This window comes from Tamandua tetradactyla, chromosome 2 (assembly GCF_023851605.1).
Source record: "Tamandua tetradactyla isolate mTamTet1 chromosome 2, mTamTet1.pri, whole genome shotgun sequence".
Lineage (NCBI taxonomy): Eukaryota > Metazoa > Chordata > Mammalia > Pilosa > Myrmecophagidae > Tamandua > Tamandua tetradactyla.
The window spans coordinates 103,780,390-103,795,022 of NC_135328.1; the positions used below are offsets into that span (position 1 = coordinate 103,780,390).

Genomic DNA, 14,633 nt, shown 5'->3' on the forward strand with positions numbered 1-14,633 from the left:
AACATCATTTTATGTGCTTCTTTGCCATTCTTAGTTTTAGATGAAGTGCCTGTTCAGGTATTTTGCCAATCTTTACACATGGAATATTTGTTGTCTTATTCTTGAGTTTTGAGTGCTACTTATATATTCTGGATGCCAGTTATTTGTGAATATACAATAGGAAAATGTTTCCTACCACTCTGCAGCTTGCCTTTACATATTCTTAGCAGTGTCTTTCATAGTACAAATTTGATTGTTAATGCATTTTAAAAATTTCTGGAATGATACATAAGAAACTCATTACAGTGGTTAACTACTAATAGGAGTTAGAACAAGCCAGGCAAATGGAGGACAGAACTAGGAGAAAGGAAAAAAAAATTGGTTTGGACTCTCATTACAATGGAAAGATCTGTAATACAAGTAGAATGATGAGTTCAAAATACAATGGTAGAAGGGTGTCCATTATAAATTTTTTAAATTTTACTATACATTTGGAATTTATTATAATTAGAATGTTGAGATGAAATGCACCCGGATACACACACAAAATCGAAAACTCTTTTTTAGAGAAATTTAGAAAGTATCAAGGAAGATATATTCCTGCTCTTACTCAAAGTTTTCCAAAGTATGGAACAATCCCCACACCATTTTTACTGCACTTGCATTTCCTTAATGCAAAAATCTGTCAAAGATAACAATGGAATGTTATCTTTCCATTGGAGTGATAAATTCACTCATTTATCAACTTGTATTTAGATTCACATCTGAGCAAAATAACATGCCACTGAATATGAAATATATATATTTAATATGTGATGTATTTCTGTTAAAATTAGTTATCATGGGAAAACAGGCTTGGTTTAACAGCTTAACCAATGCATTTTACCATCTTTATAGACTAAAGGAGAAAAAATCATATAGGCATCTTATAGCTATAGAAAAAGAATTTATTAAAATTCAATGTCAATTCATAGTTAAAAATTCTCTTTGGTGGGAAACTAAAATTAAAATGTACTTCCTTAAACTAAAAAAAAATGTTGCCTACCAAACACCACCTACGGCAAACATCATTCTTAATGGTGAAATATGGCTTTTGTTTCTCTGAAGGTAGAAACAAGACCAGAATGCCTGCTCTCATCATTTTCATTGAACATTGCATTAGAAGTTAGAGTAAGTGCCATAAAGAAAAAAAAAGTATGAAATATGAAAGAAACAAAAGTGTCTTTCATTAGTCATGATAATATAGAAGGTACAGTAATTGTCTTAAAGTATCTAATGTAAATGAATTAAAACAAATAACAGAGTTTCACAAAGTTGCTGGATATAAACTCAATACATGAAAGAAACAACTGTTTTTCTATAAACTAGAAACAAGCAGATAATCAAATTTTAAGTTGACACCATTTATAATTGCATTAAAAATGTCCACTGCCTAGCAGTAAATCTAACAATAGATATGTAAAATAATTATAAAACATGTGATGCTTTAGAGATAATGTAATCAAAGGAAGCCTCAACTGTGAAAGGCAGTGGGTTTGCACAGTATCAGCATCACCAGGAAACTTGTCAGAAGTGCAAATTCTCGGGCCTTCCTCACTCCAAAGGAGCTACTGAAACAGCAACCTGCTTTCACAAGCCCTCCAGGTGATTCTGATCCATGCCAGAGTTTGAGAACCACCCATCTATTGATTTGTACACTTATTTGCAGCAAGAGAATGATCAAGGAAGTTCATGGAAGCATCACTTTTCATACCAAGCTGAAAACCACACAGACGCCTGTCAACAGTGAATAGTGATGGTAGGTGATAAAGCCATAAAAACGAACACAAGACAGATACCACACAATGATATGGATGAACATCACATGCATATTAGTAAATGAATAAGTTCATTAAGAGGCAAAACTGAGCTATATTGCTTAGGAGAGCACACACAGGTGACAGAACTAGAAATAAAAGTCAGGGCATGGGTTTTGTACTTTTTCCTAGACGTTATATTTAAAAAATAAAAACGCTTAAAATGAAAATTCAAAGATATGCAAGGTAGATAAAGAAATTCTAATACTTGTTTATGAGACACTCTACAAGAAAATTAAAACAAATGGAGGAAAGGCAATATCAAGGAAATACAAGATAATAAGGTAGTATACTAAAAATAAAGAAAAACCTGCGTCATCTTGCTGAAACCTGTCACTAAGAGCTAAGCAGGATGAAAAGTCTCATTGATAGGAATGTGATAAGAGTGCAAACTAAGAGCAAGGAAAATCGAAAATCCTGAACAGTTCTATAAAGAGATGGGAGGAGATAGAACAAGAATCAGATTGCTATTCCACACTTATTAGTGACAAAACAGATGCAGACAATTGGCCAATTTTCTCAATGTTCTGATGGAAAAATAACTTTGAATCTGGCTATATTAAAAGTGTCATCCAAATTTGTGTGAGAAAGAAGGTAGTGTCAGATGTCTAAGGATACAGAATATTCACCTGCCACAGACCCTCTCTTTTTAGAATGTTGGAGAATGGAAGAGGGATGACTTGAGGCAATAACTACACTCAGACTTCCTCAAAAAAAAGGAAAAAAATGAATGAATGAATGATGCCCCGAACTTTAGTCTTACTGAGACATTTAGCTCCATATGCAGCTCAGATAAAGGGGGTTTCAAATGGACTAGTTCTTTAGAATGAAATTACTAATGAATTTCTGTGATGTTTGCTTTTGAGTATTCTATTCATTGCATTGACCTACTATGAGCTTTAAGTTCTCATCTGTGCAATTAAATTCTGCATGTTTTTGGCTATGATATTCTCTGGTTCAATTATTGTTCCCATCTGCTTTCTATCTTGTGAGACTTTTTCTAAATTTCAGGCACACTGATGTTTCTTTTGGTATTTTTTTGCACTTTTTTCAGGGATTTTGAATGGGGGGAGGGGAATAGATACATGTTCTCAGTCCGTTTTCTCATTCACTGCCCTAACTGCATATAGTAGGGTACTATGGAGGATTACATTTAAAAACAGATTCAGCTGCTAATCAACTTTACTCAATATTTCAGTTAAAAATGAGGAAATCTGAGGTCAGAGACAATAAATGATTTTCCTTGGTAGATGCAACATGTTGGGAGAGAATCAATATAAAATTTTAGTTCTGTGAAGCCTTGGCACCAACAACTTTCCATTGGATCATTCTGCATGTTTAGAATGGTTTACATGAGGGTTTTATAAAAGCAAGAAGATAACTGTTAATGAAGAATTAGGTTTTAAGGAAGATAATCTAGGTTTTCTGCAAGCATAAAGCATGATTTTCTCTAATTTTCTCCAAGTGTGTAGTTAAACTCTCCCTGTGTTTTTGACACTGCGGGATAACCATGATTTTATATAAAGAAGGATTAAATTGATAATGGCATAGTACGTCTATTTTGCCAAATCTCTTGAATAGAAATCTAAACCCACTGCAGACTAGTCTATAATCAATCAGTGCTACATTTCATGGTTGATAATGATGAGCAACAACATTTGCTGCACACTTCATGTTCCAATCCAGACACAATGTTAATTGCTTTACATACACTTATTTAATCATTTTAAACAAAAAGAAAAGAAAGTCATTCCAAGTTAAAAACAAAACAAAACATTTACAGGAGCACACAGGTATTAACTGGCCAAAGCAGATTCTGAAGCCAGGTCTCTCTGGCTTAAAAAGTCTGCATTATGAACCACTAAACTAGATTTCCTCCATGTAGGAGTTAATCAATGGTGTGCTGATAAATGTTTAGCGACAGTACCCTCTAGGGAAACAAACAAACAATAAAAGCCTTGCATTGTATTCTGTGCTGTAAATACCTCCACAAGGCTTGACTTCCTGGCAACAACTGAGGTCTGGGAAAGAGTTGTGAAGGGGAGTGTGGTGGCACACCATTATATAGTAAATCCACAGGGCAGGTAAAATAGACCCAAATACTTCAATAGCTTAAGTGATAGTCAAACGTAACAAAATGATTTCAGGAAATTATGGGTTTTGAGTATTTATTATCTTTGTTTTTAATATAGTTTAGATAATTGTAAGTTTATATAATTTAACATTTAATATGGCTGTATTTAATAACTGGCTTTCAAAATTCCAGAACATTTAACATCAGAGCTGGTCCGAGCCGGCTCCAGCACACCACTGGAATTAATGATGAGTTCCTTTGCTCTACCTGTGGTTTGGGGGTACAAAAACATTCCTAGTTCAAAATGGGTTTTGTTAACAAAATGCTGGAAACTTCTATTGCTTTATTGGAGGAGGGGGAGTTCTTCAGTGCTTGCTTGGTTTTAATTGCCCCTTGGGGTTGTAAAAAGTTACTTTGCAATTATTTAAAGACAAGAATCGTTGTCCACCACAGTACATAGCCTAGTATAATACACTAATAATATTAACATGTTATGTATAATCATGTACATGAATGCATGTACAAACATGAAAAAGGCAGCTCTGTCTATATATATTTGTACATTCACATTTATATATGGAAAAATAAACTGTGTAGTAAGTTTAAAATTAAAAAATAAGAGTACTGTAATTCATGTTATTAGACAGTAGTTGAAGAATTCGCATTTATGATGCTGTATGTATTAGTATTAACAAAAGGGTGAAATCTGGTTTACTCATGGAAAGTTTAGCAACGGCAGTAAACAAAAGATGGTCTGGTTCAAGTCTGTGCTTAGAACATTTACAGACTCAAAACTCAAGATAGAGTCATTGATTGTGTTTCATAAACATCCTTTCCTATTATGTGTAGCTTCTGAATTTTGGCCTTGAGATGTTTTTCATTCCATAACCCTTATCACTCATCTGTCTGTACATTCTGTGGAATCTCTTATTTTGCCATTGAACAGTTCAAGATAAATGATTGCTTTATTGGGAGGTAAATAATACCCTTGAATTTTTCTTATGTTGAAGAAATGATGATTTGGTTTGAAGCTATTAAAGGTAAATGACATTCTAATGTCAAAAAAAAACAACCTTAGCTTTAGCTCCAAATTTGTATTGATGCTATTAAATGCTTACTTTTTTGAAATATATATATTTCAAAGCTTTCAAACAAGAGTCATAAAATACTTAATGGAATTGTCATACTTTAAAGTTGAAAAAAAGATCATTTTAATTCTATTTTGAGTTTGCATATTTCATCATAAGGATAGAAAATTTTGTCTTTATATTTGTTTCTGATAAATTTTTCGTTATAGAAAGAGTAAAAAGAACTAAATATCAAATGGTTATCTTCATTTCACTGTGCAATTTAAAAGTCTGTTGATGCAAGGAAGGAAATGAACGAAATTAATTTGGGTTAAGTCCTAGGGAAATGTATGCTTTTGAAATTTTAAGTTCTCGACCACCAAAGGTATTCAAGTATAACTTGGATGACTACCTATTAATTCTGTGATAAAGAGGATTCAAGCATTAAATGACTGGGGAACAAGGATGGGGGAGCCCAGTGATCTAAGAACATTTGACATCTTTTACAATGTTGAGATTTTATTTCATTGTTTGGTAGCTGAATTGGACTGCTTTTCTCCCCTTGCTTTTCACACAATAAAATAGCTTAATCAGCTATGGTGAATAACAAAATATGGTGCATAAAAAAGTAGCACCATGCTTTATTTCTTTTGTCTATGAGTTTATCAATGACACATTTATAACATCTGTTTTAATCATATTAGATAAGGGTCTGACACAAAAGACCTTGATATGATAAAAAACACATTGGACTGGCAATCAGAATACCTATGCTATTGACCAACTATACCATTATAAACTGTGATCCTGAGGAAGTTATTGGGCTTCAGCGTCCTCTGATCTCTAAGATTGCTATGAGCTGTGAAAGTCTGTGATTCTAATACCTGCATTCTATCTCAATTATCTGCAAGGTGTAAGATAGGTCATAGTTTTTCAAGTCTATTCTCGCCTCTTACTGTCAAAACTCATATAAAGCAAAGTGCTCTCTATATGAACTTCACTTACTGAATTTTGGGTTGAAGTTAGAAATCTATGTTTATTGATTTGATGCATTAGCTAATTCGGGAAGTAGAATCGCCCTTCTGAAAAAGATTGTCAAGAAAAGCTTAAATCAAGTATGCCCAGCTAATTTGTTTTCTAAAATATTAGAAATGTAGTTGCAAGGATAATGTTTTGCGGATTGTGCGATCCATCCTTTCTATTTTGCTGATGTCACACTGAGGTGTCAATTAAAGATGATATGTGCAAATCATTTAAAGCCCCAAAGAGGAAAAGGAAAAGGTTACAAAATATAAGGTCATGCCCAGGCAATTAAGGAAGCAATAAATGGGAAATTATAAATGGCAGGCAAACCAAGTCCATAAAAAATGGCATGGGCTCCAAATCTCAGAGAATCTTCTTCAGGCTTGTCATCTCTGGACTGCCTCCTGGGGAATCCTTCATGCAAAACACAAGAATTGAGGGATGTCTTTCAGAAACACAAACAGCAGATTCTGCCTGGGTTATCTGCTATATTGTTCCTTAATGAAGATTCTTAGTCTGGAAGTAAGATTTTCAAGAATATACTATTTACTGAAAAAATAAGAGACTGGTATCAATAGACAGTAACTTTCCAAGAATCTGGTACAAAATATACAGAATACATAAGCAAACACATTCCACTTCAAATAGACAATCATACATTGACCTATGATAGTGCAAACCTCTAAACTATATTCCTATCAACACCAAAACTCAGCACAAATATTATGTTTAAGAGAATAATATCAGAATATGAATTCCTGTTGCTTCAAAGCAAAACCTTTCTTAACTTCACATCATAAGAATATCCAGTGCTTTAAAGCTGATTTATAAGCTTTACTGCTTCTGATATCTACACGTGAAAAGGAGACATGGGTGGAAAGTAGCAGCTATGTTATTTACAGTGGGTCAAAGGAAAACAGAACCTGGGTGATCATTCAACCATTATTATCTGTAGCTTTATGTAATCGTCAGAGTAAAGCAAGGTGGTTCTGTCAATGTCATGATTTTAGTTTACATCTTCCTTTTCAAAAAATGTTTTGCCATGGTAACAAATGCACAACAACAAAAAAATTCCATTTTAACCATTTTCATGCATGCAATTCAATGGTATTAATACATTAACAATATTTTGTTACCTTCCCCACCAACCACGATACCTTTCTTCCCCATACTTTGCATCTCAAAGCATTAGAGTAGCAGATGACCTGGTTTTGCCTGCTGGTCACAGTGTCCGGGAGACCAACCTGTAAACCTTAAAAGAATAAGCCATTTGCCTCCTGGGTCTCCAGTATGACAGGCAAGAATTCTGCCACTGAGCCACCGTCACACTGTCCCCTTCATTACTTTTAACACATAAGTCAGGTCTTTGAAGCAGGTATCATTTAAGGGCCAGAGCAGAGGTACAATCTTAATAGCGCTTTTAGAAGGATGAATATTTTGTGGGGGGTTAGGCATGCCAGATGTTTCTCCTTCTGCCTGGAACACATTCTCTGTCATTCTTTACAGGTCATCCTTATATTCCAGCTGATGTCACTTTCAAAAGTGCTTTCCAGATCTAGTTTGACCGCTGTTCCTATGAACTTTCACATCATCCTGTTTTTCCTTTTCTTCATGCTTGCAACACTCTGCTTTACTGTTTCCCTGTTTTTCTTATTAAATTTGAATTTCCAACGTGACATGGACTCAGCCAGGCTTATCATCATTGTAATGCCTGTGCTTGGTAAAGCGCCTGCTTTATTGTGGGCACAGAGTAAATATTTGTCACTGCCTCCCTCCTTCAGTCCCAAATGAATAGTTTTGAGTATGTGCCCTTGATAACGTGTGGAGAATGAAAAGATGATCTCCTAAAAATAATTGAAGTTGAGATCCTGAAGAAAAAAAAGTAGATTATTAACATAACCTGATTTTAAATTCCAGGTTTGGAATACAGAAACACAGGTGAAAATTATAGAAAAATTTTTATTTGCGTACAGTTTACAAAGCACATAAAGAGTGAAACACACTCAAATATGCATATACCTTGCTCAGGAACCATTTTGGATGAGAGGTAGTGGGCAGCCTTATTCACCTACTTTAATCTCCTGACTGCAGCCATGGTTAGTTCTACTGATTCAGGTAATTCCCTTCAACAACAGTTTACGCATTTATTTTAATGCAAAGATTTAGAAAGACACAAAGGGACTATTTGCAAGGGATTAAATTCACAATATGAGATCAAATATGTATTGTATTCGTAAATTAAGTGTAAATATGTTCATAGCAGCAAAAATGATTTATATGATTTGATGGTGCTATTAACTTATTTCTTTCTCATTGCCATTTTGACAAAAGTATTTTGTATGTTGAGAGGGTCATTGAGGATTATTGGAGAAGTACTGTGTATCTCTTATTGTCTATTTTTTTAATCTGTAAAATGCATGAAGATAATGAAAATATTTATACTTGTGCAATTTTTTTATTATCTCTTGGTAAATGTACCAGTGCAATTTACTGTGGTTGCCTTTTGGATAAGGTCTGCAACGGTGGATTTCTGGCTTTTTTGTTAATGTTCTTCTGACAATTTGTGACATCAAACATTCAAGCTTGTAAAATACTTTGAGTCTGAGAGGACACCCAGGCTTTGCTTTCCATCATTACAAATGAAATGTATTCTGAGGTTCTTGCTGGGCTATAACGTAAAATCTATACTATAGGAGTTCTGGGAAGATGGCAGAATAGGATAGGTCAAGTTCACCCCTGCTCTAAGGAAAAGCTAGAGAAGGGAGGGAGGGCAATTGAGACAATGATTCCAGGATGTAAGTGACCTGGGAGAGTTTTCTGCACCGCATAGGGAGGCCTTGGTTGCAAAAGCTGTGGAACTGAGAAGCAGAGAACCAGAGACCATCTGGCTGGTGCAAAGAGCCTGGAGCCCTCAGGAGTGCATGGACAGAGAGATGGGGACTAGAAATAAACCAATCTGTGTTCCTTGAACGTGCTACCCTCACCGACGCAGCCCCATGACCCATGGCTCACCCCACATCCCATGCACCTGAACCCCATCATCCGTCCCTCTTTTCTGTGCTCCAAGCACCTCACTCCACTAACCCCATGCACACATACCTGACCCACACTCTTACTCCAAGCGCATTCACGCCTGGCCCAGCCCAACCCACTTCTCCTGTAAAAGTGCAGTCTTTCCCCACTGTTCTCAAGCCCTATTTCCTCCTCCCTAGCCCCTGAAGGCAGTCACCAGTACATAAAGGCTGCAGGCACTTAAGTCCATACCCAGGCTACAGCTGCCCCCAGTCCATAGAGTCTTGCAACCCCATCCTGCCGCCCCTGAGCTCTGCACATGTGTGCTTCAGTTTATGGCCCTCCCAGATCTGCGCAGGCTCACGGACCCCAGTCAGACCCCCAGCTCTGGGCAAGTGTTGACCTGTGCAGCCAGGCCACATCTGCTCCCAGCCCATGCAGGTGCAATGCTGACCCGCTGCCCTGAGCTCTGTGCATGTGCACAAAAGGCTCTGACCCTAGACCAACACCCACCAGGGTCCTGCTCCCCAGACCCATGCACCCACACAGTTTCATTCTCACCACTACTGAGCACCCATGCTCACAGGAACCAGCATAGCATTTCCAACCTGTGTCAATACCTGTGCAGCAATGAATCAGATCACTGTTGTGCCCTGCCCCACGCCCTGCATTCTGCTCCACATCCATCCTGTAAATACAAGGCTTTAGATTACTGAAAGAAATCAACTTCCAAAGTAAACCAATCAAGATATTCATATGCTATGAAGACAATAGAAAGTCACTAAGAATACCAAGATGCAGGCAGGTATAGCCACGCCTAAAGACCAAGTTAAAACACCAGAGGAGACAGATGTTGGAACAATTAAATAAAGATACCCAAGTAACTCTACTAAATAAAATCAATGGGATGGCTAATGATATAAAGGAGATCAAGAAGACATTAGAAGATCATAAAGAGGAATTTGAAAGAATAAATAGAAAAATGGCAGATATCATAGATATTAAAGATGCTGTAGACTGAATAAAAACATATTAGAGACACACAACAGCAGATTTGCAGAAGCAGAAGAAGGAATAAGTGAACTAGAGGAGAGGAAAACTGATTTTGAACACTCAAAATAGCAAATGGCAAAAAAAAAAAGATGGAAAAATTTGAATTCAATGTCAGGGAAATGATGGATAAAACAAAGTACACAAATATAGGAATCACTGATGTCCCAGAAGCAGAAGAGAAGAGTAAAGGGCTAGGAAGATTAGTGGAGAATATAATGAGGGAAAATTTCCCAACTCATATAAAAGACATAAATATGCAAGTCAAAAAGTTCAACAAACTCCAAGTGGAATAAATCCAAATAGGCTTTCCCCCAAGATGCATACTAATCAGTCTGTCAAATGTTGAAGAGAAGCAGAAAATCCTGAAAGTGGCAGGAATCAAGCAATCTATTGAATACAAGGGTAACCACATAAAACTAAATTCAGACTACAAAACTGGCACTATGGAGGTGAGAGGCAGTGGTATGTAATATGTAAGATCCTGAAAGAGAAAGACTTCCAGCTAAGAAATCTACCCAGCCAAATTGTCCTTCAAAACTTAGAGAGAGATTAAAATTTCCACAGACTAACAAATCCTGAAAGAATTTGTCATCAAGAGACCAGCCCCATAAGAAATAGTAATGGGATTTCTGATAGTTGAAATAAAAAAACAAAGATAGGAGAAGGAGGTCTGGAGGACAGAACAGAATTGAAGAGTAACAGTATGTGTGACTTAAAGAATAAAAAGAGAAAGAGGGAAAAGAATATATAGATCTGACAAATAAAATCCAAAAGATAAGATGGTGGATTAAAGAAATGCCTTTTCAGTAATAACTTTGAATGTTAATGGACTAAAATTACCAACTAAAAGATCCAGATTGGCAGAATGGATTAACAAATATAATCCAGCTATATGTTGCTTACAAGAAACTCATCTTAGACACAAGGATACAAATAAATCAAAAGTGAAAGGATGGAAAAAGATGTTCCATACAAGGTGTAACTAAAAGAGAGCAGGAGTAGCTATACTAATATCAGACGAAAGAGACTTTCAATGTAAAGACATCACAAGAAACAAAGAAGATCACTATATATTAATAAAAAGGACAATTCACCAAGAAGAAATAACAATCATAAATGTTTATGCTCCCATAAAAGAGTTCCAAAGTACATGAGACAGACATTGGCAAAACTGAAGGGAGAAATAGATATTTCAACAATAATAGTAGGAGATGTCAATACACCATTCTCCTCTATGGATAGTACACCAGACAGAAGAGCAACAAGGAAATAGAGAAGTTAAACAACTTGATAAATGGATTAGACCTAACAGACATATATAGGTCAATACACCAGAGTATACATTTTTCTCTAGTGCTCATGGAAAATTCTCCAGGATAGATCATATGCTGGGACAAAAAAAGATCTTTATAAATCTAAAAACATTGAAATTGTTCAAAGCAGTTTCTCTGATCACAATGGAATGAAGCTGGAAATCAATAACCGTCAAAGAATGAGAACTTTTGTAAATATATGGAGATTAAATAACGTACTCTTAAACAATCATTGGGTCAAAGAAGAAATTGCTTGAGAAATCGGTAATTATCTGGAGACACATGAAAATGAAAAGACAACATATCAGAACTTATGGGATGTGGCAAAGGCTATGCTGAGAGGGAAATTTATTGCCCTAAATGTCTATATTAAAAGACAAGAAAGAGCCAAAATCAAGCACTTAACTGCTCAGCTGGAGGAACTTGAGAAAGAACAGCAAACAAACTCCAAAGCAAATAGAAGAAGAGAAATAATAAAGATTAAAGCAGAGTTTAATGAATGGGAAAATAAAAGAACAACAGAAGGAACCAATAAAACCATAAGTTGATTCTTTGAGAAAATCAATAAAATTGATGGGCCACTAGGAAGACTGACAAAGAAAAAAAGAGAGAGAATGCAAACATACAACATCAGAAATGAGAAAGTGCATGTTATCACAGACTCTTAAGAAATAAAAGAAATCATAAGAGATACTATAAGGTACTATAATACTATAAGAAGAACAACTATATGCCAACAAACTAGACAACTTAAATGAAATGGACAGATTTCTGGAAACACACAAACAAGCTACACTGACTGTGGATGAAATAGAAGATCTCAACAAACCAATCACAAGTAAAGAGATTCGATCAGTCATCAAAAATCTTCCTACAAAGAAAAGCCCAGAACCAGATGGCTTCACAGGGGAATTTTATCAAATATGCCAAAAAGAACTAACACCAGTTCTGCTTGAACTTTTCTAAAAAACTGAGGGAAAAGGAACACTGCCTAACTCATTTTATGCAACTTATATAATTTTCATACCAAAACCAGGTAAAGATGCTATTAGAAAGGAAAACTACAGGTTAATCTCATTAATGAACATAGATACAAAAATTCTCAACAAAGTACTAGCAAATTGAATCCAACAGCACATTAAAAAAATTATACACCACAACCAAGAAGAGTTTATAACAGGAATGCATGGATGGTTCAACACAAGAAAATCAATTAATGCTATAGAGCACATTAACAAATCAAAAGGGAAAAATCACATGATCATCTTGATTGATGCTGAAAAAGCATTTGACAAAATTCAACACCCTTTTTTTATAAAAATTCTTCAAAAATAGAATCAATGGTAACTTCCACAATACGATAAAGGGCATATATGAAAAACTGATAACCAGCATCCTCCACAATGGAGAGAGACTGAAAGCTTTCCCCTAAGATCAGGAATGAGACAACAATGTCCTCTGCCATTGCTATTATTCAACATTATACTAGAAGTTGTATTAGGGCAAACAAGCAGGAAAAAATAATAAGTCATCCAAATTGGAAAGGATGAAGTAAAACTTTCATTATTTGCAGATGACATGACTATATTTGGAAAATCCTGAAAAATCTACAACAAAGTTACTCAACTTCGAGAAAAATCTACTCAACAAAGAGCTAATAAACAAAAGAAAAATCTACTCAATAAAGAGCTAATAAACAAATTCAACAAGGTGGTGAGATATAAAATTAATGTTCAAAAATCAGTAATATTTCTATACACAAGCAATGGCTTAGCTGAGGATTCAGTTAAGGAAAAATTCCTTCAAAATACCAACTAAAAAAATCACGTTTCTAGGAATGAACTTAACTAGGGATGTAAAGGACTTGTACCCAGAAAACTACGTAGCATTGCTAAAAAAAAAAAATCAAAGATCTAAATAGGTGGGAAGACATTCGCTGCTCATGGATAGTAAGGTTAAATATAGTTAAGATGCCAAATTGATCTACAGATTCAATGCAGTACCAATCAAAATTCCAATAACCTATTTTGAAGACTTGGAAAAGCTAATTACCAAATTTATCTGGAAGGGAAACAGACCCAGAATAACTAAATGCACCCTAAAAAAGAAGAACAAAGTGGGAAGATTAACACTTCCTGACTTTAAAACTTATTATAAAGTCACAGTGGTCAAAACAACATGGTATTGGCACAAAGATACCCAGCCTCCCAGGTCTCCACGGCTGTAGTTGAGCCCTACAACTCCATCCTCACCACCCACACCACCCTAGAGCACTCAGATTGTGCCTTCATGATAGACAATGAGGCCATCTATGACATCTGTCATAGGAACCTTGATATCGAGCGCCCAACCTACACCAATCTTAATCACCTTATTAGCCAGATCGTGTCCTCCATCACTGCTTCCCTCAGGTTTGATGGTGCCCTGAATGTGGATCTGACAGAATTCCAGACCAACCTGATTCCCTATCCCCACATCCACTTTCCTCTGGCCACATATGCCCCCGTCATCTCTGCTGAGAAAGCCTACCATGAACAGCTTACTGTAGAAGAGATTACCAATGCTTGCTTTGAGCCAGCCAACCAGATGGCGAAATGTGACCCTCGCCACGGTAAGTACATGGCTTGCTGCCTGCTGTACCGTGGTGATGTGGTTCCCAAAGACGTCAATGCTGCCATTGCCACCATCAAGACCAAGCGCACCATCCAGTTTGTGGATTGGTGTCCCACTGGCTTCAAGGTTGGCATTAATTACCAGCCTCCCACTGTGGTACCTGGTGGTGACCTGGCCAAGGTCCAGCGAGCTGTGTGCATGCTGAGCAACACCACAGCCATTGCTGAGACCTGGGCTCGCCTGGACCACAAGTTTGACCTGATGTATGCCAAGCGTGCCTTTGTTCACTGGTATGTGGGTGAGGGGATGGAGGAAGGAGAGTTTTCTGGGGCCCATGAGGACATGGCTGCCCTTGAGAAAGATTACGAGGAGGTTGGAGCAGATAGTGGTAAGGGAGAAGATGAGGGTGAAGAATATTAACCTGTGTGCTGCAGGCTTTACATGCTGTATTGTCTTGGGTCTGTCTTATTTCTGTTCTGTGGAATTGTCCATTGTGGCTTTATACATGTGTCAATAAAGGTGATATTTTTCAAAAAAAATTTAAAAATTAAAAAAAAAACTGAATTGAATGAAGAGTGCAGAAGCAGACCATCAAATCTATGGTCAACTGATTTCTGACAAGGCCCCCATATCCACCGAAAAG

General features: G+C 36.3%; 1 pseudogene; it reads left to right on the top strand.

Moving 5' to 3' along the window:
* Positions 1-13,555: 13,555 nt before the first annotated feature.
* Positions 13,556-14,410, top strand: LOC143657070 (tubulin alpha-1C chain pseudogene; annotated as a pseudogene).
* The last annotated feature ends 223 nt before the right edge of the window (positions 14,411-14,633 follow it).